We start from the raw sequence: 25,849 nt of genomic DNA on the forward strand, positions 1-25,849 counted from the left end.
GGGTAAGTCATGACATATAGCCATCCAGGGGGAAGTTTATAGATATATATAGTTATGTATAGTACACACAGAAAGTAGAGATTACGTGTTATAGTTAGAAGTACTTTTGAATAGATAACTCAAAAATTTCCATATTCTATATGATATAGGCATGTGTTACTATACATATGTTTTTCTTGATGTATATCATATATAGTATTAATCAAATGATATGTTGTCAACTAACTCATATGTCACACACTGATGATAACATGTTTCTCCTTACTAAGAGGCGTCTCACCCAAAAATTATTAAACATTTCAAGTAATCCATAGAGGTGAGCAGGGCTGGCTCAGAGGTAGAGTTGGTGTAGAGTCGGCGTAGTTTTGGGGTGAGTTTTGGGTTGGTTTGTGGAGCCCACAGTGTTTTGGGACTTTTTGGGAAATGTGGTGTATATGTTTGTATGTGTATAGTTAGGTATATGGTACTCTAGTATTGTATTTTGGTATTTGCTAGATATGTATGTACTTCTACTACTTAGGTGTTATATGAAATGCACAGGATACCACGACCCCACTTCGGTTTGTGATGATGATAGTTATAAAGCAAATTTATTAATATAGAAAAAAATGGATGGAAATTTCAGGTCGTTACATATATATAATAAGGCAAAAGATAAAAAGTTTTAGTATTGAAATCATTTCTTGCCATAAAGTATTAAAATAAGCTTCTCTTTTTTATATTATCAATGAAGTACTGGGGGTGATGCTTGCCAAAAAAAATGTTAGAGATCATGCAAGCAAGCAAATGTTATTCTAGTTTAACATTTAAGCACAAGTACATAAGATAACCAGAATAGAACAACCTAGGTCTTAAGAATTTAACAATCAAGTACAAGATCATTTAGTGACACAAGTGACAGTGGCTAACAACATATTTCACATTAAGATTTTCAATAAAATTTTCACATTTAAGCACAAGTCACAAGCAATTTCAAAAACAAATCTAAGCTAAAAGTGTGGGTGAACATGAAATGATAGAAATTAAGTTTTGTATGCTCCCCCTATTAATTTGAATTATAGCTCAGAAGAAATGAATCACTTATACTCATCAAGATTGATTTCACAAAGTGCGTCAAGAGTATAAGTCATTCATTTTAAATCCTTTAAACCAACCATATTGGTGATTTATCAACAATGTTTTGATTAGTATGGTCATCCCTATAATCAACAAATGCATTAGAAATATATATTAAGGCATACTATAGAGTTCATGACCCAAGAAAATTTTATATCAAATCATAAAGTTTCAAGCACGGGATATAATATTTAGGGATCCCAGAAGAGCCTCAATACACAAAAAGCAAGGTGATGCATATAAGTCTTTTATGCTCTTTTCTAGAAATGGAGCTGAGCTCCCCTAATCATTTGATGATTATGTGAGGATGAAATTTAATATTCAATTAGTTTTCACTCATGCTTTCAAAAAGGTTTTAACATTTATTCTATCATAATCATCTTTATATAAGGTTTTATTTTTGGAAAATTCTTGTTAAAATTTTAGCAACATGTCATCTATAATTCAGAAATTTTCCCATAAAACTTGTACCTAATAACTAGTTGTCTTCATCAAATAGTTCATATAAGGCATGCAACAACCTAAAATCCACTAGCAGCATGCAATTCACACCCACTGCATCCGCAATGCAGGAGACATTCTAGACTAAGCATGCAATCAGGTAGCACTTATCAATTCATGGACAATAATCTATCCATCAAGGTGATTTATCATTTAATGTATTATGGATATTAATTTGCAATGCTGTTCATACAGGCATATAAACATATGGTATGATTATGAGAGCATTTAATATATGTAGTCATATAAAGAGAAATGCTCCCCCTGAGTTATGCACTAAACCATTTTGTCTTTATCTTACTTTTAAAAAAAAAATTTAGCCAAGTATGCAAAATTTTTCAATGATTCAAACTTTGCCAAGAGTGCTTTGGATTAGAGGACCAAAAAGTCACATGCAATACTTCTTCAAGGTAATAAGCCAACATATGCCTCTTTACTTATGAATTTCAATATATGATAGAGGCCCAAGTTCAAATGGCTTTCAGGTTTAACTGCTCGTGTGTAGGTTTCTTTTGGACTTGAATTAGAGACCTAGTGCAATTAATTTAGCCATTCAACTTCACTAAAAATATGAAGCTCTAAAGATTTGACTTAAAGGATTGAGAGCTTGTGAAGCGAAAAACAATAAATACTCTCAACGATTAAATTAACATTAAGTTCAGAAGAGTATTCAGAAGTGAGCACAGTGGATAGCATTAGAATAGTTTTATGATAGTGAATATATCCAAAGGCTTAGGCAAAGAGCATTTATGAGTATATAAATTTTCTTGAACAATGCTCTTCGAAGAATGGAAAGTATCCTATAGATATGATTATAATTTGTAGCAAGGATACAAACCGATGGATAGGAATAATCTTTACTAGATATGATCGTGGTTTGGTAAAGAGTCCTATAGAGGGAATGGTGAACCAAAATAGAGGCATTTTATATTTTAAGCTCAAAGGGAATAATTTGATTCAACAATAAAATATGAATCCCTTAATGGATACCTCTAAAGTTGATTTCGAGAGGAATGACTTTTAATTAGCACTAGTATGATAGAAATTAATCATCATTAGTGTTTATACCTATAATGATGACTAGATTTTGATTTAGGCTTTTCATATTCAAAAATGAGTTCAGGGTATAATGATATATGATATAGGATGGATCCTTAAAACTCAATCTTGTGTAATGGACAACAGTAGCTTAACTTAAGGTGTTATATTTAAGCATGGACTAAGCAATTGAAATTAATTACCTGGCAAAGTTGCCATGTCCAATTGAAAGTGGATGCAGATACTAGGTTTATATAATTTAACCCTTAACCACTCCCTAAGCCTACAGTCATCACAACCCCTAAACCTAGGAACTAAGAAAAAATTAAAATATTTATATAATTTCTATTGGAATTCGATCTTCCTTAGACCCTACGGAGTTTGCCTTCAAGATTACCCACAACATTTCTTTGTCTAAGCCTCAGGCACTTCTAAGTAACCAATTAAACCATATATGCCACATAGTTTTGCAACATAAGCAGGTATTGAATAAACATAAAAGATTATGCTTATATTATAATGACCTGCTATTTAACTTGGGTTTTTTTTTATATTATAACATTTAAAATACTCTGATACCAAACTGGATTAAACCCAACCATCAACCTAAGCAACGAGAAGTGGAAATCAAATAAACATATCCATATATAATTATATACAATAACAGAGTGTTAAAATAATTCCCAATATATACATATATGACTTTTCCCCAAATATCCTCAATTCGTGTGGGCTATACAAAAATACTCCCAAAAATATACTCACTCTCTACTGAAAGGGCAGTACTGTGGCCCCTCTATCTGCGAGCCTGGTCTGCTCGCCTACCTGGATCACCTGAAAAATGTTAAAGTAACGGGATGAGCCAACGCTCAGTAAGACGAAATATGTTATTGCTAGTGTGTGGCAAATCAGTTACAATACTATGAAAATTTGTTACTATATAATCATGTATCACTGAAACTGTAAAATACAATACCAGTAATATAATCATTTCCTTTCTCCTGTTGCTTAACATTTCTGTACTTTAGGTTTCTACTCAAAATACTTCTAATAAATATATATATATATATATATATATATTCTGTCTCTGTAAATCTGTATAAACATAGTAATAACTGAAATCTTCCCTGTGGATAACTGTGTGTCATGATTTAACCCCTCATGATAGGGTTGTGCGGCCCGTGGGCGAGATCTACCCTGGCTGGCCAACAAGGAATAAATCACTATACTCCATAGTCTGATCAGCCCTCCTCTACCCATATCTGATGGGGAGCCTGTCCACTCGTGGGCTCTATGCGATCGACCTTTATATCACGTATTATCTGAATAGGTGGTTGCATAAATTGTATGTAGCTACGGTACCGTGCTCTGTAAACTGTATGATCCAACAGGGTCTAATACTATATAATACATCTCTATATATAACTATTTGTTTTACCATGATTTTGTAATAACTGTATAAATCCTGACATTGTAGAAAACTGTATCTATATCAACTGTGTTTCTGTAATTATCTGTAAATCTGTATGTCATGGTACTGCAAAACTATAAATCATGGTATTTTTGTAATTGTAGTAAAATATATTTACTATCTGTATATTATGTAAAACACATCTCTGAAAAATATTGTAAAACATGTTTCTATACTATATCTATATTCTCAAGCCATACAGTAATTCTAAAACATATTAATCATACTTGATAAACTGTATAAATCTTTACTGTGAATAATACTCTAGTGGAACATTTATAATTCTATACTGAAAACATATTCAAATAACCTAGCATAGCATATTTCCCTTACCTGTTTCCTACTAAAAATCCCCTACTATGACGGGTCGAACACCTGCAAGGTTCTCCACTCAATACCCTAAAAACCTTAAATCTCAAAACAAAACATTACTATTTCTAGGTCTAATACATTTCTTACAACTGCTGGAAACTCAAATTCCGAATAAAAAACCTTACCACGGATTTGGGATGAATTCCAACTTTGTCCCACCGACGATCCACTCCAGTAGACTTGCAGATAATTCCGCCAGGAGCATTGTGGTGGCCTCAGATCGTCAATCAGGCGACTGACGGGGCCGAAATCGAAGGAAGAAGAGGGAGGAGCCATAGGGGTAGAGAGAGAGAGAGACTGTGGCAAATTTCTATGATTAAAATTAGTTTAGGGCTATTTATACTGTGGGATTCGTCGACGAGCCACGTCATCTCGTCGACAAGTCCTTAAGTAATTTCGTCAATGAAACTTATCCTTCGTAGACAAAATTCAGAGTAGCCCAAATTCTTCTCTCTGTATTTTCTTGTCGACGAGTCATAGCTTTGTCAACGAGGTCCCCTTATACACTCGTCGACGAACTCCTTGTGTTCGTCGACTAGGCCCTGTGGAATTTCGGGTTATTTCATCCAAAATGTAATGTCATCGACGAAGTCGGCTGCCTCCTTCTATCACTGATTCCATTTCTCTCTCTCTTTATTATTTAAACACCATTATTTTTTCGGTCGTTACATATATATTCTGTTTTTACCTAATGAGGCATGATTGTGGGTTTGATAGACAGAACATGAACCCTTTTTGAAAATATTTTTCATTTTAACTGCGAAGGGTTTGTTATGATTATTCTTTTCATTTTTAATTTTGATTATAACTCTAGAATAATCATCCACTTTTTATTCTAAGCAGATAATTTTTAATATCTTCTTAATCTTTCTCTTTTCTAAGATCACATAATAATCTTTTATCTCTCCTAATTGCTTTGCCAATCTTTTATTTTCCTTTTTCAAGATCATTTTTTGCTTAGATATTTAGACTAGAAGTTTATGCATTTTCAATGAAACATTTTCTAGCTTTTTGTAAGAAGGCATGCTTTTAGTATTCATTTCACCACTTAATTCATTACAAAAATTATTACAATCATTTTCACATAAATTATTGCATGCATCATTCTCGTGATTATAAAATGTGCTATCAGATAATTCATCACACAATTTAACACAATCATTACATGTGTCATCAGCATGATTATTATAACATTCAACATATGATTCATCAAATAATGTGTTGCAGAAATCAATAGATGAATCATCACATGCAATATTAATTAAACCAGAAGGAGAGATATATACCTCCTCGTTGGTTATTGCAGTTAGCTTATGATCAGCCACTACCTGATCATTTGATCTTGGAGCTTTTGGAGTGGCAATCTCCTTTTCCTAGGTCTCTTCATATTTCTTTTCCAGTTTATCCCAAATTTCCTGTGCACTTTTACAAGCCATAATCTCAAGGAAAATGTTAGACTCTAAGGCACAGTACAACATATGCATGGCATTAGAATTAATCAAGTTAAAATCATTTTCAAAAATTTGTACACCACTTCCTTTAGCAATAACTTGTCAAGCCTTCCAGTCCATTGCTTTTATAAATATGCTCATTCTAAATTTTCAGGCGATGTAGTCAACACCACAAAATAATGGAGGACTGGAAGGTGATCATCCCTCTCTAAATGGGGATACACCAACTCGAACCAGTGCGAACTTTTGAAAAAATGTTTAAGTCTATGCAATGAGACTCTAATACCAATTGTTGGAATTAGTGTATTCCCAAGAGGGGGGTGAATTGGAAATTTAAACTTTCTCCTAGGTCAATTCAAATTCCTCAAACAGTATTGCACAAACCTAGGGTCTTTCTATAAAATCCCAAATGCACAAATAAATATAATGTGCAGGAATTAAATCATGTGCAGCATTCACAGTCTATTAAAAATAATCATACATGTGTAGTAAATAAATTACAAAAATATAAAGTGCACACACGATATGTTATCGGGGATTGGTTAATACTGCCTACGTCCCCGCATCAGCTCGCAAGCCCGAGAATTTCACTAATGTATTCCCAAGAGGGGGGTGAATTGGAAATTTAAACTTTCTCCTAGGTCAATTCAGATTCCTCGAATAGTATTGCACAAACCTAGGGTCTTTCTATATAATCCCAAATGTGCTGATAAATATAATGTGCGGGAATTAAATCATGCACAACATTAACAGTCTATTGAAAATAATCATACATGTACAGTAAATAAATTGCGAAAATATAAAGTGCACGCATGATATGTTATCGGGGTTCATCCATTATTGCCTACATCCCCCTCCTCGGCTTGCAAGCCCGAGGATTTCACTAATGTTCACTTGACGGGTGGAGTAGCACCGGTTACAACATCAGGTCAAATTAACAGGGTTGACCCCAACCTTTACAAATTGATCCTTATGGGCTAGATCAACACCCCATCGGGCCACGCTTGGAATACAACAATGAATAAAAAAGTATGCGTACAAATAAAGATGCTTCTAACACAAGTAGATTTGTACCGATACGCACAAGAAATAACCAATGCACTTCAATAAGATAGGAAGTATAAGTTCAGTGAAGATATGTGAATCTACTCTCAATATTGTGTCAATATGCAATCAAAGTGTGAGAGTATGTTCGCAAAGTTTCTTTGAAACAATCTATATGAATATATCAACCACAAATAATGTTTCAAAGATGTCAAGTGCATAATCAAATATCTCAAAATAATTTCTAAAAACTCAAGCACAAGAGATAATTAGAAAAGCAAGCTTGTCCAAATATATTTTCTTCAAAAACATAAGACAAGCTCAAGAGTCTTGCAATAAAAATGTAAAGACCCACAAGCTTAAAAAGTCTTTCCCAAAAAGATTATATTGATTAAATAACTGGGAAAAAACTTTGGGCTTAACTCTCTCTAAAATCAACAATCAATATGAGAGTATAAGCTAGTGGAAACAATGTAGGATCTCTCAAACCACTCTCACCAAATTTGCTTTAGCAAAGGAATATGAATGGGTGGAGTATGTAAGCTTGTTTGGGAATGAAAAGCTCAAGGAGATTTAGAGAGAAATTTTGCTAATTAAGGCACTAGTCTCATATTGGTTTTTCCAAATGAAGGTACATATATAGTCTTCAATAAAAATATGATCGTTAGGATATAAAGGAAATTATTAAAATTGTTTAATAAGCCTTTAATCCAATTTACCTTTAATTAACCACAGTTACCGCGATTAAAAAATATGGTAACCCGAGAGTTTCGGTCGACCATATTCATGGTTCGGTCAACCCAATTGTCAAGTTCGGTCGACTGTGAAGATTTTAAACTAAGAATATGGTCGACCGTATTCAAGGCGATTTTGAAAACGTTTGAGGTTCGGTCGACCAAATCTAAAATTCAGTCTACTATTCATATGGTTCGGTCGACTCAATCGCAAATGAACTAGAAGTTCGGTCGACTAAGTTGTTGGAGGTCAGACACGTGCCAGTTCGGTCGACTGTGGAATATATGTTCAAAAATTAAAGAATCGACCGAGCAAAGTCAACAAGTTGACTTCTGGTCAATTCGGTCGATCGAGGCGTTTTTAGCACTGATGGTTCGGTCGACCGAGGTCACTTGAAAACTTTTCTTCTTTTGACCTTATATGATTTAATCCCTATTTGTATGTGTTTGCAATTTTGGCTCAAGGGACATAGTTATGATGTGTTCTATGGTCAATTATAGCCTTGAGAGTTAACCCCAAAAATCTGACCTTGGTCTACCAAAGGTGATCTCTAAGATCAATCTATGGTCTTGAGTATTAATCCCTATCATGCATGAGATGCAGTTATTACAGACCATAAAAAACTTATTACAATTACAATATAACTTGAAAGAAAAACAAAAGAATTTCATGCTCTACTCCTTTGCAATATCATGAATTACGCCAAATAATGTGCTCGTTTAAGTACTTCTTGACTTCCATTTCTCATCTATCATCCGTGTTTAGAAAAGTAAACTTGTTCATACACTTAACACACGGATGAGATACTGTGGTTTGTCATAATCAAAACAGGAGATAAACTCAAAAAGTGAATATCAAATTTAACTAAATTCAAATTCAAAACCCAAAATCCTTAGCCCTAAATGTAAATTTCGAATGAACAATTGTTTCACTTAGAATTGAAAACCTACCAACTACAAGTTGTTATATGAATGTTTAAACCCATTAAAATATTGTCATACTCTCGTAATTAGGACCCAATCCTAACGACCCCATTTATATTATTCCAAATGCTGACATGACATCTTACAATTGGTCTCAAATTTTACTTAAATAAACTGTTCCTCTTAAGTACTTCCCATAATAAATAAATAAAAAAGATAAAACATGATTATTTCTTATACAAATACTTTACTTTTTAGAGAAATAATTTATTTTGCTTTTAGTTTGTTGGGGAGCTTGAGTTTTAGAATTGAATTTGAATTTATAGTTTTGGATAAAATTTTCAAAAATTTTTTAAATCTATTTAAATTCCTATAAATTTAAATTTAAATTTCAAAATTTACACACCCAAATAAAACTTTAATATTTTTAAAATTTTACATTTATCCTTTAGGTCAACACATTGAATGATTATTCTACCTATCTAGAGTAACAGAAACTTGAAAGATACATCTTTATTTTAAGTTTTTTTTTTTTTATGTAATAAGTTTCTTCATAGTTTATAAACCATCATAAAGCATCTTTTGTGTATTAAATTATTAAAGTTTATATTACAGTTTGTTGTCAACTTTGAAATAGTTTTCCAGGGAAAAATTTAAAAAATTATTAAAATGATATTTTTTCCCTGATGTAAGTAAAATTCTCATTCTGAACTTAAATATTATTATTTAGACTTTAAAATTTTAAAATTGTATTTTTACCCTTGTATATGAAAAATTATATTTTTACTATAAAATTTCAAAATTAAATTTTAATAGATTTTTAAAATCAAAATTGAAATTGATTACAAAAAAATTATATAAATATAAAGTCATCATTATGTGCTAAGAGCTTTACTAATAATTAGTTAAAATTAAAATGGTTGATAGTGAAAATAACTAAATGGATGGTTTTTTTGCAAATTCCATTAGGTTGTTAAGTCCAAAATTTAAAAACATTATTGCATTTTACTTGTGTGTTAATTACAACAAGGAAAATTTTGTAGTATCCTTTTGGGGGGGGGGGGGGGGGTTATTACTATACTAATTTATGTTAGTTACTCATTTTATTTCATTTTTTAGCATTTCTTAAGCCAAATAAAATCCTATACTCATGCAAAACCATTTTTCATTTTTTATTTCTAGATTCCAAAAGAATCACCAAAAAAAAAAAATTTAAAATTTTTTTCAAAATTTATGCAAGGTAATATTTGGGACTATGGATTTTAGAACTTGAATTTGAATTTGTGTGGATTTACAAGAAACTGTGTATATAATCCACACAAATTAAAGTTCAAAATATCAATTCTATATTCTCATATATAAAAGTAAATGTTAGAAATCTAGAAAAAAAAATGCAAAGATGTTTTTCAACTTTTCTATATAAATTTGTAAAATTAAAAAATAATGTGGGATTTTCCAAAATTATTTGAAAAATTAGAAATGAAAAATAAAACTATTTCCCCAAGCAAATAGTGTCAAAACTATTCATTGTTTTTCATTTATTTCACACAAATGTTGTGTAAAAATAAAAAATTAGTTACTTTTTTTTTATAATTTTTTAGAAAATAAAAATGGAAAATGAAAACTATTTTTTTCACAACTAAACAGATCTTTAACATTTATTTCTTTTGTAATACCTCAATATATTGTTCTTTAACACAAAACTCCATAACTTGGGCTTTCATCTTATAATTCTAAAGTCTTCTCCATAAACATTTTTGTATTATTTATTTATTTTTATAAATAAGCTGGCTTATTTATGGAGTGGGTGCTGATAGTTAGACTACCACATTTGATTAATTGATAAAGCATTTATAGAAACTATTATTGATAACAAATAGTTGATGGAAAAAACACATGCATATTTCTTTTTCAATTAGAAACCTGCTTGCACCCAAGCAAAAAAGGAAATGAGTTGAAGGATACAAAAAGGATGCTCAAAGATTTTTATAAACATTATTTCTCTAAGGTTGATGGTAGAATCAATATAGCCAAATTAGATATGGAGAAATTTCATTTGGATATGATTCATAGTTCAAATAAACAGATAGTTGAAAGGATGAATCAAGCTTATAGAGAGTATTCTCAAACAAAGATCTAGAATCAAATGGTTGTGGTTGGGAGATCAAAATAATAATTTTTTCCTCCAAGTTTCTTACTTGATGAAAATAGAGAGAAAACTTGTTCTTTTAAAGGAATTAAAGAGATTCTCCTAAAGTTCTTCAATAATCAACTGGGAACAAATTATTTTAACGATGTTCAGAGTGATTTCCAACTTATGGAGAGTCCTTTGGACTTTAAATGGTCCGACTCCATGCTACAAATCTTGGCTAGAAAATTAATGAGGAAGAAATTAAAAGAGCAGTTTTTTTATTCTTAGATGACAAAGCTCCAGGTCCAGATGGATTTAATGCCAAGTTTTATAAATTTTGCTACAGCATCAATGGTAAAGACCTTATTGAAGCCATTTTTTCTATATTTAATGATGCAAATAGGTTTCTACATTGTTAATTCTAGTGCCCAAAGTGTAAAATCCTTCTAATCCCTCTGAGTTCAAACTAATATCTAACTATAACCCCCTCTATAAGCTCAGTGCAAAGATTCTGGCCAGTAGACTTCAAAGTTGCCTCTCTAGTTTATTAACATTAACCAAACAGCTTTTATCAGTGGGGAGATTTACGCAAGAAAATATCCTTCTTGCTCATGAGCATTTGCACAACTATCACCTCAACTGAAGTGTTCTTAAATTGGCTTTTAAGGTTGATCTCAATAAAGAATTTGACTCTATTGATTTGGAGTTTATCATCACAATTCTACAAGTTATTGGCACTCCTATAGACTTTATAAACTGGATAAAAGAGTGCATCACAACTACAAGCTTTTCTATCTGCATAAATGGTTCTACTAAGGGTTATTTTAAAAGAAAGAAAGGAATCAAGTAGGGGGATCCTTTATCTCCCTATTTGTTTGTAGAGGTATGGAGGTTCTCACAAGGATTCTTCTAAAGTTGCTTCAAATGGCGATCTCATGCTAAAGGATTAAACACACAAATCTATGTTTGCAGATGATTTAATTGTCTTTTCTTAAGGTAATATTTTATCAACAAGAAACATTAGTAATTATTTCTTCTTTTCCGTACTATATTTGGTTTCCAAGCAAATCTTGTTAAATCTGAGATTTTCACTTCAAGAGTAAGTAATGATTTAAAAAAGGAAATCATGAAAACGTTGGGAGTTTAAGATGGTAGATTACCTATTAAATATCTTATATTTTCCTTTGGTTACCAAAAGGGTGAGTAAGTTGGATTGCACATTGCTTTTGGAGAAAATATCTGAAATATTTAATAGTTGAGCTAGTAAATTCCTATCCTATGTTAGGAGATTGCAACTTCTAAAATTTGTTCTGCTAGGTATTCAAGCTTAAAAAAGGAAATCGTGCAAACGTTAGGAGTTTAAGAGGGTAGATTTGGTTACCAAAAAGGTTAGTTGGATTGTACTTTGCTTTTGGAGAAAATCTCTGAAAGATTTAATAGTTGGGCTAGTAAATTCCTATCCTATGTTAGAATATTGCAACTTCTAAAATTTGTTTTGCTTGGTGTTCAAGCTTACTGGGGGTCTGCCTTTTTCCTACCAAATTCAGTGATAAAAGAGTTAAATGAAAGACTTGTGTATTTCCTTGGGCAAGGTAATTATTGGAAATCTATTGGTTGCAAGGTGAAATAGGCTAATGTCTGTAAGTCATACTTTGAAGGGGGATTGAATATATATATGATATTTTATGAATGGAATGAAACTAATACTCTTAAGATGCTCTGGCATCTAATTCTCAAGAAAACTTACATTTGGTCTTCATATTTTTGCTTTTAATTAAAGGACAGGTGGATTTGGGTTGTTAAACCCCCACCAATATGCACTTCTACTTGGAAACCAATTTTAAAAGCCACAGAAATCATGCATCCTTGTGTAAAGCATATAACAGGGAATGGAAGATCTACATCTCTTTTATATGATAATTAGAATGTAATAGCTCTTCAATCAAGCATTATGGAACTACTTTTCACTGTGAGATTGGTGTTCAATTAAGTGCAAAGGTGAGTGAGATCATTTTGAATGGAAGATGGAAATTGCAAGGAGAGGCATTTCTAGAGTAGAGAATTTTAAGAATTTTGTTTCTTTTGTTCCAAACTCTAATAGGCAGGATATTATATGGTCGAAACACTCTTCAAATGCAAGATTAACTATAAAATCAGCTTGTAACTACATAAGAAAGAAAAATACTATGGTGAATTTATCCAAGGCTATTTGGTTTAAATGCAATATTCCCAAACATTCATTCATAAGTTGGCTAGTAGTTCAAAATAGGCTTAATACTCTAAAAAGACTTTGTTCATGGGGAAAGTTGTAGGATTCTACTTGCTAATTATATGATAAATTTATCGAAGATAATGATCATTTATTTTCCAAGTGTGAATTTTCAGAAGTTGTTTACTTCAAGATTTCTTTTCTTCAATGAATTTACCAAGAAGCTGCTCTAGTTGGAATAAAGAACTTCTTTCAATCTCTTCCCTATGAACTAAAAGGAAAGCATCCAAACTCATTTGGAATGCTGCCATTTATCATATATGAATGAATCAGAATAACTTAATTTGAAAAAATCTCTATAAACGTAGATAGGGTAGTAAGCAAAATTTTGTTTGATGTAAAATGGAAAATTTATGGAAATTAACCATACAACTATTGTTTAGATCCTATTTGTAACTCTTTATTTCCCCCCCTTTGCTATATGCTCACCTCTTTCCAAAAAAAAAGTAAACAAGGGAATGAGTTGCTTGATTTGTTTCTAAGAGAGCAAAGGAGAAAAAAATCAAATGTTTATGAAGGAAGTCCTTTATATTGAATGAGATAGTTGTTGGGAAAAATATTATATATGAACTAATTCCCACAAGTAAATTAATGGCGTAATGCAAATAATAACATAAAATGAGACACAAGAAATTTAACGTGGTTCCCTCAAATGTTAAGGTACATCCACGGGGCACGGCGGTCCAAATCCACTATCACCAAAATGTTGTACAAAGTGGATACAAAAGGCATAAGCCTTACAAATACACAAAGGTATATAACAAAATGCAGCAAGATGAAAAGGCCTCACCAATGTTGTGAACAAAGTTCCCAAAAAAGATCCAACTAGAGTACAACCAAAATATCCCAATAAGCTGTTAATAATATACAGCCAGAGTCACGTGAAGAAGAAGCAGCAGCTGCTTGCTGCAGCGAAGAAGACGACCGGCGCTGGTGCTGGCTGCAGGCATGAGGAAGCTGCAAATGTGAGTGAAACAGAATGGAGAAAAAAACTGAGGAGCAGCTTGCTGTTGTAAGTAGAAAAACCAAATGGAGGAGCTGCTGTAGAAAAAATAGAATGAAAAATGAAGAGACATGTTGACCTAACAAGGCTTAAAATTCTTATTTTGATGATAACAAATCAAGATAAGTTTGATATGACTTTCAAGTTAAACTGTTTCAGGAAGCAGGCAAAGCTCAAGCATTTCAAAGCCAAAATAAAGCTCATGATGGACATACTTTGAAGAATGAAAGTTGATTGAAAGCTCAAAGATGATCTATGATCATGGAAAAGCAAGGATTTACATGAAGATCAAAATATTAGAGTTTTAAGGATGTCTTTATGTAAGTACTTCATGTAAACTTCAATATAAATTGAATTGAAGCTCTTACAAATAAAAAGAAATTAAGAAACACATTTTTGAAAGACCTTAAAATATGTTTTTAATTCAAAATGATAAAGGTCTCAAAGGAAGAAAGTTTTCAAAGTAAAAAAGGGAGTTTCTGAGAACCGAGCGACTTCCCAATATAGGCAGTAGACTACAAAAATTGAAGGAATTAAATTTGGGAGACAGAAGGGTTCTAGGCGACTACCTGAACCTTGTCAGGCACCTAAGTGGTCAAGCCAGGCGAATGGCTGTGTCTTGATAGGTGACTGCCAGCCCTCCGGATATATAGTTTTCACTATGGCAGGTGACTGCTAGGTCGTGGCAGGCGACTGCCACTCGAACAGACTTTTAAAAACTCAACGAGAAGATTTTTCAAATGGATTTCTTAAGCTCTATAGGAGAACTTGGAAAGTTTTATAGGAGAAATAAAAAGTTCCGTAGAAAGTTTAGTAAAAATAAATTTGAAAAAGGGGAAACTAGTAGGAGAGAAAACAAAAGTAAAAATGACCCTCCTACATGTTATCATTGCAAGAAACCAGGACACATCAAGTCGGACTGCCCTTTACTCAAGAAGGATAAAAAGAAGAAGAAGGAAGCCATGAAAGCTACATGGGAAGATTCAAGCTCAAGCGAAACGGAGAACGAGTCAAGTAGACAAGAGATAGCGAATATGTGCTTCATGACAAATAATGAAGAGGTAAATTCCTACTACTCCTCATCAACAGAATCTAGTAACGAATCTTGTGATGAATCTTGCGATAGCATGCCCTCCTATAAAGAACTACAAGCTGAGTCATTTGCTTTACATAAAAGGTTTATCAAAGTCTCTAAAAGAAATATAAACTTGAAAGAACAAAATGAAAAACTAATGAAACAACTTGAACTTTCTAAATCTATTGAAAAGGAGAAAGAATCTCATATTGAAAAGTTATAATAAAAAATAGAATATATGACTCAAGAAATAGTCAAAATACAAGAAGATGATCAAAATAAAAAGGATTTAGAAATAATTGAACTCAAGAAGTCAATAGAGGATAAAGAGAAAATCATTTATAACTTTACCAAAGGTTAAGAAAATTTTGAAAAGATGATTGACCAACAAAGATTGCATGGAAATAGAGAAGGAATCAGATATAATGGAAAAAAAATAAAAGAAGTAAGAAGTTATTCATAGGATATTTTATTAAAGAAGCAAAGTACTATGCTAGTACTTCCTCAACCAATATACATGAAAATACTACTTGCTACATGTGCAAGAATAAAGGACATGTGATGTTTAACTGCCCACTCAAAAAGAAATATGTTAAACTTCAAAAAAGAATGGAAAGTAAACAATGGAACTAGAAATAATTCAAAGAAAGTTAGGAAAATTTGGGTTCCTAAAACTAACACTATGAATCCTTCATTGTAGGTGTGCTTTAGGACAACACCATCAAGGGAAAAGTGGTACTTGGACAGTGGGTGTTCAAGACACATGATTGGAGATAGGACCAAGTTCACCACACTAAAACAAAAAGATGGGGGATACGTGATGTTGGCCTAACTAGGTTTTTCAATCTTGTTTTGATGATAACAAAATGAAGGATGCTTTAACATGTGTTGTTGAGTGATTTTATTTCAGGTCTAAGTAAAAGGACACTCATAGTTAATCATGAAAGCAAGTTGGAGATCAATGTCAATCAAGTGAAAACTTCTTAGTATATTGAAGCAATGAACAACAAATGAAGAGCTTAAACGCCAAGCAGACCTTGAAGTAAAGATTGAACCTCAAGAGGCTGCAAGACTTAGTGATTAAGGAGATCATACTTAGAAGGATAATTGTAAGTACTTCAAGTTATCACTATTTAGATATGTGAAACTCCTTAAGATACAAAAACTTAGAAACCGACACTTTAAAAAAAAAAAAAAAAAAACTCTTGAACATGTTTTTGAAAAGTCATAATTAAGTTTTTCAAGTAAATTAGATTTTAAAGAAATTAGAAATAGAAAATATTTGAAAAGAGAGGACTGCCCAGCCGACTGACTAGTAACCCAGTCGAGTGAGTCAGCCGACTGACTCTACGGAAAATTTTTGAATTTCAAACTTGCGGGAAATTTTTCAAAAATTAATTCTATAATTTAATATTTTTTGAAAAGTTACCTAAATGGAAGATTTTCAAAATTAATTCTATAATTTAATATTTTTTGAAAAGTTACCTAAATGGAATATTTTCAAAAATTAATTAAATAATTGAATATTTTTTTGAAAAGTTACCTAAAAGCTTCATGTTAAATGATGAAACTTTTCCTTAAAAAGGTCTATAAATACCTTCCTTGCTAAATGAAGAACATATTCAAGCAATACATGATTTTTATGCTAAAACTCTCCTAAAGCTCATTCTTGATCACACCTTTGCTGAAGGAAAACTCTACAAAATTGCTGGATTAAAAGGGGGTTCTGATTATGAGTTGCATCTAAAATTCTTATATCAATAAGAAAGAAACTTTGGTGACTTTTAAACCTTGAGCTTCATATTTTTTATTTAGTTTTGGTTTTGAAGTACGATTTGAGATTTAACTTTTATGACTTACTCTGTATTTGAGAGTGTTTTTGTACACAGATATCCATTCCTTTGTACTTGATCTTTGATGGTTCGAGGTATTGTTGGATCGTTGGATAAAGCATAGGTTGTTTCTTAGAGAGGTTTCTCTTCCTGAAAAAGAGGTTGGTTATTGTAAAGTTTTTTGTTCCACCCAGAAGGAACAAGGTATAGTGAAATTCTTAGGTGGTTGACTTAAGGTGAGGACGTAGGCTGGGGTAAGCCCAACCTCGTAAAAATAGCGGTGTCACTCTTTTTCCCTTACTCTTTTTAAATTTCAGCAAAAATATAAAATGCGTGAATGTTGTAATTCTTTCAGTTATAAAAACAACACATATTGGAAATTAAATAAATCAAAGCCTAATTTGTTCTTGGGCTTGCGGAAACCGAAAGGGAGTACATTGGTTAATCAATTTTTTTTGCAGAAACCATAAGGGAGTACGTTGATTGGTTAACAACCCAAAACCTATTAGTTGAAGGTTTATTTAAATTCTGATCTTGAAAAAGTGTTTAGATGTTATTTTAATCTTTAGTTCAAAAGCCAACGATAGGACTTGCACATTCATAAACAGAGTTGTTGAATATTGCAAAACTAATATTAATTACTTTTATGGTGTTTGTTTGGCTTGAATGGTAATTAAATTGGTTGTTGTGGTTGTGGATTGAATAGTTGAAGTAAGTGTTTGTGTAGACTGCCTAATCAACAAGAATTTTAAGAAGTCTTTAAAAGATTGTAAAAAATCAACCCTCATGACAGGGTTGTGCGACCCGTAGGCGAGACTTAACACTGTTTGGCCTACCAGGATAAGTAAACTGAAACCTCTGTCGCCAGACCAGCCACCTCAACCTAGACTACTAGGGAGCCTGCAATCTCTTCCAAGGTACGGCTGACTACTCATAAAATCCACGCACTATCAAAGATATGTGGTTGCTGTAGTGACCTATGGAAATTATGGTATTTTAAATAATAATAGAGTGGTGGAAATAGAAATTGGGAAGGAAAAGAAAGAGGCAGCAAGCCTCGTTGACAAACGCTTCGCGTTTGTCGACAAAGTTACAATTGGGCTCATCGACAAGGGTACGTTTTCTCAATGAGAAAATACCGAAGAGCAATCCTCTAATTTCTGAATTTCGTCAACGAGAAATAGGGTTCGTCGATGAACTTTCTTCATGACCTCGTCGACGAGGTGATGTAGCTCATCGACGAATGCCAGTGTATAAATAGTGTTAAACTTCATTTTTAGTAGAATTTCTGGCATAAAATCTTTCTCTCTCTTCTCCCTTTGGTTTCCCTCTCTTCTCTCTTAATTTCTAGGCCAGATTTCCACTGGTTCGACGATCTGAAGCCACCACGACACTCCTAGGAGAATTCTCTTCAAATCTACTGGAGTGGATCGTTAGTGGGGCAGAGTTGGAAACCATCCCAAATCCAGGGTAAGGCTTTCTACTCAGTATTTGGTTTCTTGATGGTTGTAGGAAGTGTAGTACGCATAGAAATATTGAACTTTAGTTATAGGAAATATCATTTTCACGGTGTTATGCGGGGAACCCTGCGGGTGCGGGACTCATTGTCTTAGGGGCTTTTCAGGAATCAGGTAAGGGGATAAACTAAACTAGTTATTTTATGAGAATGTATGTATGTTATTACAACATCTAGTTTCAGGAGAATAAATATATTTATATATGCTTTATGTTGGGAAAATACTGCTGTAAAAGATGATATGTTTAAATATGTATAAAACCTATTTTATATGGCATAAGCATAATTTATAATGAAATACTGTTTTCTGGTAATATGATAAAATATGGGTTTTTATAATGAAAAATCAACATACGGTCCGAGAATTTTATATATGTGTTTCCGGCGTACGATTCGTGCTGTGGATATGTTTTGCCGACGTAACGATTCGTGCTATGGATATATTTTGCCAACATACAGGCCGAACTATGGATATGTTTTGCTGGCGTACGGGGCGAGCTATGGTAAAATGTGAAATACCAGCGTACGGGCCGATGATTTTCATGATATACATATATATGCAAAATGATGTGATGATATTGATTTGACAATTAATAGTATGAGATATCCATGTATCACAGTTTGATTATATGCTATATGTTATCAGAACCTAGTTGGCTTGGTTTAGGCTAGCACTTGCACGGTACCGCTACTATGTGTTCATGATCATCATGATATTGTGTTAACGTTGCTGTATGGAGTAGCGTGAGGACGGATAGTCGATGTGGTTTTAAGAAGTGTGAGCACCCCTGGTGTATGGACCAGGTCTAGCAGATCCATCGGACTTACAGACTGTACTTTTGACTTGGTAGTGGTCGGCCAACCATTGTCAGGTCCCGCCTTCAGGCCACACAACCCAGTCATATGGGGGTAATACATGACAACAGTCAGCTAACCTACCAGGATTGTTTTCGTATTATGAGATGAATTATGTTTATGAAAATTATGTATGTTCTGCCATTATACGACAATATATGATTCCCAAATATGATGCAGACTGTTATACTGATATGTTTATGTATGATTTTATATAGAACACGAAAATACTCATGTTGCCATACACTAGTATTAGTTTATTTCCCTTACCGATAGGTGTCTCACCCCTAATTATATGATCATTTCAAGAGCCCCTGATAGGAGAGCAGATAAAGTTCCGCTGAGATAGATACCGCAGTTGGTTTTGCCCTTTTTGAAGGGTAAGTGTTTTGGTTGGGTCAGATGGATTTTGTGGAAAGTGACCCTAGGTTTCTTTTGGGTTGTGTATTATGTATACATAAATATAGTGGTTGTAGTAACTCTAGTATTGTGATGAGTGATGTTGGGTTTATGATATTATATGATTTTATGTTTCCTGCTACTTAGGCTTCCGTATTGTGTTTCTGGTACATCCCTAGAACCCATGGATTCAGGTTGATTATGACCTACCGGATTTAATATGTTGATATTGTATTTCATTATTTAAGGAAAAAAAATATATGTGGAAATTAAGCAGGTCATTACGGTTTGGTATCAGAGCCTAGGTTGCTAGGTTCTGTAGAGTTTAGAATGCAGTGGAAACGATACCAGAGTATAGGAAATGATTTAAGGTTTTGTTACGCAGTCTAGAGGCAGGACTTCCGTGGTGGTTTCTGTGTTTTTCCTGGGGTGACGATTTCAGGAAAACCATAGTAAACTATTGTCGGGTTATGTTCCTAGAATGTAGGACTAGGGTTAGAAATAAGCTGAGAGTGTTGTGATAGGAGGCTAAGTTTAGTTGGTAAATTATAAGGATAGGATTACTAAGTTGCTTTTGTTGTTTTTCAGGATGGATCCAGGAGGGGGTAGTGCCCGTGCGAGCAGCAGTGATGGGGCAGGGCCCTCGAGTGCCGGCAGGACCGACTCTGATGCAGTATTATGTAGTGTGGCTCAGAAGGTTATGGTTGAGATCGTTAGGAGCTCTAGGGAGTAGGGTGGTACGTCGGTTGGCCATGGATGCAGTATCGAGAAGTTTACGAAGATGAATCCTCTGGTATTTTTAGGAGGGGCTGATCCTGTAGCCGCCGAGAACAGGATGCAGGAGATTGAGAAAGTCTTGGCTGTGTTGCAGTGTACTGAAGAACAGAGGGTCCTCTTCGCCACTTATAAACTGACAGGAGAGGCCGAGAGGTGGTGAACTGTTATGCGGCTTCTGGAGCAGCAGAGGACTATGCCGATAGCCATGACTTGGGATCGGTTTAAGGAATTGTTCTTCGATAGATATTTTCCAACTACTATTTAGGAAGCTAAAGTGGAGGAGTTCCTGAGTCTAAAGCAAGGGCAGTTATCAGTTCAGCAGTATGCGGCATGTTTTTTTGAGCTCTCTCACTTCGCTCCGTACATTGTGCTTGATGAGGTGAAAAAGGCAAGGCAGTTTGAGAGAGGTTTGAGGCAAGGTATCTTCAAGCAGGTGGTGGTACTATGGATCTAGGACTTTACTAAGTTAGTCGCTAGGGCAGCCTTGGCAAAGGTTGGTGAGCATATGGATGCAGAGGAGCAAGGACAGAATAAAAGATCTGCATCTTTAGGCTATCAGCAGGGTCCTAGACATAATCAGTGGAGAAGAGGAAACCATGGTAGGGGACGAAGACAGAAGACTGGAGGTCGTGAGATTCAGGCAGTGCAGGGTCTTCTAGTCTGCCAGACTTGTGGGAGGAGACACTGGGAGAGTGTCACGCAAATGGAGTTGTCTGCTACCGCTGCTGTAGGTAGGGTCATATGGTGTGAGATTTCCCTACACCACCAGATGCAGCTCCTTCTCCCAGACCATACAGGGGAGGTTATCAGGTGCCCGAGGGGGTTTGTAGAGGAATACGACTCTAGTTAGAGTGTTCGCTCTGACGTTGGGTGATGCTGAGACAACTGGCGATGTGGTGATAGGTATGATTATTATGCTTTCTTTTAAAGTTATAACATTGTTTGATTTAGGAGCTACACACTCGTTTGTATCTTCGGAGTGCACTAGACTATATGGGGCAGAAACACAATTGTTACACATTGAATTGATGGTATCTACATCGACTGGGTCAACAATGAGATGTAACAGAGTGCTCCTGGGTTGTTTAGTTGATATTTTGGGGAAAATCTTGTCTGCCAATTTAATAGTGCTGGATATGCACGAGTTTGATGTGATCTTCGGCATGGATTGGCTAGCAGCTAATTTTGCTAGCGTAGAGTGTCATTCACGAGAAGTGATATTCAGACCTCCGGTACGAGTAGAATTCAAGTTCGTAGGGTCACGAGTGTAAACCCCGCCTCAGCTAGTTTCAGCTATTCAGGCTAGAAGACTACTGCTGAGTAGTTGTCAGGAGTTTGTGGCAATTGTGAAGAAGATGTCAAAAAATGAATTGAAACTTGCTAGCATGCCTGTAGTAAAAGAATTCACAAATGTTATCCCCGATGAGTTACCAAGCTTGCCACCCAATTGTGAGGTAGATGTAACGACCTGCTATTTAACTGGGTGTTTTTTTATGTACTATGACATTTAACATGCTCTGATACCAAACTATAACGACCTAAGCAGCGAGAAGCAGAAATCAAATAAACATGTCCATATATAATTATATGCAATACCAGAGTGCTAGAATGTATCTTCAAAATATACATATATATCTGTTTTCCCAAACACCCTCAACTGGCTAGGGTCATACAAAAATATTCCCACAATACTCACTTCATTGTTAAGGCAATATTGAAGCCCCTCTATCTGTGAGCCTGGTCCGCTCGCCTACCTGGATTACCTGAAAAATGATTCAACACTGGGATGAGCCAACACTCAATAAGACGAAATATGTTATTACTAGTATGTGGCAAATCAGCTACAATATTATGAAAATTTGTTTCTATATAATCATGTATAACTGGATATGTAAATACAATACAAGTAATAAAATCCATCGTCCTTTCCATGTTGCTTAATATAACAGTATTGTAGGTTACTAATCAAAATACTTCTAATGTACATAAGTATATTCTCTATTTCTGTAAATCTGTATATACGTGTAGTAGTAACATAAAAAACTTTTCCTGTGGATAACTGTGTGTCATGATTTAACCCCTCATGACAGGGTTGTGCCGTAGGCGGGATCTACCCTGGCTGGCCGACCAGGGTAAACCATTATACTCCCTCGATCTGTTCTACCCTCCTCAACCCATATCTGATGGGGAGCTTGTCCACGTCTAGGGCACTATACGATCGACCTACTATCACGTATTATCTAAATAGGTGGTTGCACTCATAACTGAAATATTTGTAGCTACAGTATCACGCTCTGTAACTGTATAGTCCAACAGGGTTTGATACTATATAATATATTTCTATATACAACTATCTGATTTACCATGATTATGAAATAATTGTATAAACCATGACACTGAATAAACTGTAACTGTATCAACCGTATTTTCGAACTGAACTGTAATTCGTATGTCATGGTACTGAAAACTGTATAATCATAATACTGAAAATTGTATATTCGTGGTACTGAAATTCGTATAATCATGGTACTAAAAAATATAAAACATATTTCTGTGCTATTTTCATATTCTCAAGCCAAACATAAATTTTTAAACATATTATACATATAAATGATAAACTGTATAAATTTTTATCGTGAATAATCTTCTATTAAATACATGTAGTTTATACTAAAACATAATAAAATTTTCTAGCATAGCATATTTCTTTTACCTGACTACTGGAAAGCCCTTATGGTATACTGGCCTAACACCCGCAGGGCCTCCTACACAACACCCTGAAAATAACATTTTCCAGAATAGAATATTAATATTTCTTTGCCTATATCATTTCCTATAACTATTAGAAGGCCAAAAATTGACCAAAAGGTCTTACCCTGAATTTGGGATGAAATCCAACTCGATCCCACCGACGATCCGCCCCAGCAAACTTGAAGAGAACTTCACCAAGAACGTCGTGGTGGCTTCAAATCGTCTATCTGGTGACCAGCGGGGCTGAAATCAAAGAGAGAAGTGGGAGGGACCGTAGGAGACAGCAAGGGAAAGTATTTTGCTCTGAAATGTAATAAAAATCTGAGTTTTCACTATTTATAGGGCTGGATTCGTCAACGAGACACATCACCTCATCGACGAGTCCTTCAGCAAATTCGTTGACGAACCTTACCCTTCGTTGACGAAATTCAGAGTAGCCCAAATCCTTATCTCGGTATTTTCTCATCGACGAGGTCTTGAAGACCTTCGTCGACGAAGCTTGGAAATTCTTGAAATTATTATTATCTCTAAAATGCAATGTCGTCGACGAACGCGAAGCCTACTACCTCTTTCTATTTCTATTTCTGTTTCCATTTCTATCCCTCATTATTATTTAAATACTATTATTCTTCGGGTCACTACAGTAGATTTCCCTATTGATCTACTTCTAGGTACAACACCGATTTCCAAAGTACCTTACTGAATGGTGCCAGTAGAATTGGCAGAATTGAAGGATCAGTTGCAAGATCTGCTTGATAAGGGCTTCATACGACCCAGTGTATCTCTATACGGAGCTCTAGTTCTATTTGTGAAGAAGAAAGATGGGTCTATGACGATGTGTATCGATTATAGGGAGATTAATAAAGTGACGATCAAGAACAAATATCCTCTACCCCGTGTAGATGATTTGTTTGACTAGCTCAAGGGTACACGGGTGTATTCGAAGATTGATCTCAGATTAGGATATCATCAGGTAAAAGTGAAAGTAGAATACGTCTCAAAGACGACCTTCAAGACCAGGTACGGGTATTACGAGTTCCTTGTTATGCCATTTGGTATGATAAATGCTCCTACTATATTTATGGATTTGATGAATAGGATTTTTCATCCATGTTTAGATCAGTTTATTGTTGTTTTTATTGATGATGTATTGATCTATTTTAGGAGCTATGAGGAGCATGAGATGCACTTGAGGCAGGTTTTGCAGACGCTTCAGGAAAAGAAGTTGTACGCCAAATTTAGTAAATGCGAATTCTGGCTTGAGAAGGTTATGTTTTTGGGGCATGTAATTTCTGGAGATAGTATTTCTGTGGATCCTAGTAATATTGAAGCGGTTGTGAATTGGGCTAGACTGAGAAATGTCTAAGAGATCAAGAGTTTCTTAGGGCTAGCTAGGTATTATCGTCATTTGGTTGAGGGATTCTCAGCATTATCAAGACCTTTGACACGACTAACGAGGAAAATTGTTAGATTTGAGTGGGATGACAACTGTGAGTAGAGTTTCGGAATTGAAGCAGAGACTAGTCACAGCACCAGTATTGATCATCGCGTTAGGGGGTGAGGGTTATGTCATTTACAGTGATGCGTCCTTGAAAGAATTTGACTGTGTGTTGATGCAGCATGGCAGGGTGGTGGCGTATGCTTCCAGACAGTTGAAAGAATATGCAAAGAACTACCCTACCCATGATCTTGAATTGGCTGCAGAAGTACACGCATTGAAGATTTGGAGGCATTACATGTATGGCGAGCGGTGTGAGATCTTTTTCGACCACAAGAGTTTGAAGTACTTTTTCACGTAGAAGGAATTGAATAAGAGGCAGAGAAGGTGGTTGAAGCTATTTAAGGATTTTGATTGTACCATCAGCTATTACCCAGGGAAAGCAAACATGGTAGGTGATGCGTTGAGCAAGAAATCTAGGGAATCAGTGTTTGCGGCTATGGAGATCTAGCATCCAATCATGATGGATCTGGAGAGATTCGGTATAGAGTTGGTCGATAGTGGTTCTTAGGCTCGCATTGCTAGTTTAGTGGTGCAGCCTACTCTGCATGAGAGGATTAAAGCTACTCAAGAAGAAGACCAGAATTAGTAGAGGTGAAGGATAGAGTGCGGAGTGGTAAAGGGGAGGAATTTAGTGTTGTTGATGACAGAGCTTTGCGGTTCCATTCTAGATTATGCGTTCCTGCTGATACTGAGATCAAAAAGGCTATTCTAGAGGAGTCTCACAGATCTTTGTATACAGTGCATCCTGGTAGTACGAAAATCTACAGAGATCTGCGGAAGTCGTACTGGTGGAGTGGTATGAAGAAAGAGATTGCCGAATATGTAGCCCAGTGTCTGACGTGTCAATAGATAAAAGTTGAGCACTAGAGGACGACAGGGCAGTTGCAGCCATTATTTATCCCATAGTAGAAATGGGATCATATATCTATGGATTTTGTGCTAGGACTGCCGATGACGTTGCACGGCTAGAATGCCATTTGAGTGATTGTTGACCGTTTGACTAAGACAGCCCACTTTTTGCCTATCAAGATCAGCTACTCTTTTAACCGTTTGGCAGAGATTTACATTTAAGAGATAGTTCGTTCTCAG

Source organism: Malania oleifera, chromosome 4 (assembly GCF_029873635.1).
Source record: "Malania oleifera isolate guangnan ecotype guangnan chromosome 4, ASM2987363v1, whole genome shotgun sequence".
NCBI classification, from domain to species: domain Eukaryota; kingdom Viridiplantae; phylum Streptophyta; class Magnoliopsida; order Santalales; family Ximeniaceae; genus Malania; species Malania oleifera.